A 461-nucleotide genomic window follows, 5' to 3' on the forward strand; every position below is an offset into this window, starting at 1 on the left:
ATATCCATATAAAGCATCTAGATAAATTATCATCAAACGAACTAGTTGAGGGGCTACCAAAATTGAATTTTAAAACTAAAGAAATTTGTGACACTTGTCAAAAGTGTAAACAAACCAAAAACTCTTTTAAAAATAAAAATGTGATATCCACCTCAAGACCTTTGGAGCTACTCCATATGGACTTGTTTGGACCATCACAAATCATGAGTTTTGGTGGTAGTTACTACGCTCTAGTTATTGTTGATGATTTCTCTAGATTTACATGGACATTGTTTTTATCATCAAAAAGCGACGCGTTCAAAAATTTTAAAAATCTTGCCAAGCAAATCCAAAACCAACTTAACCTAAAAATAATATATATACGAAGTGATCACGGGACTTGAAAAGATCCCCATTAAATGGGATAATAAAAGTGCCATAAACCTATCCAAGAATCCCGTTTTGCATTCTAGAACAAAGCA

The sequence above is a fragment of the Lupinus angustifolius genome, chromosome LG05, assembly GCF_001865875.1.
Source record: "Lupinus angustifolius cultivar Tanjil chromosome LG05, LupAngTanjil_v1.0, whole genome shotgun sequence".
Classification (NCBI taxonomy): Eukaryota; Viridiplantae; Streptophyta; class Magnoliopsida; order Fabales; family Fabaceae; genus Lupinus; species Lupinus angustifolius.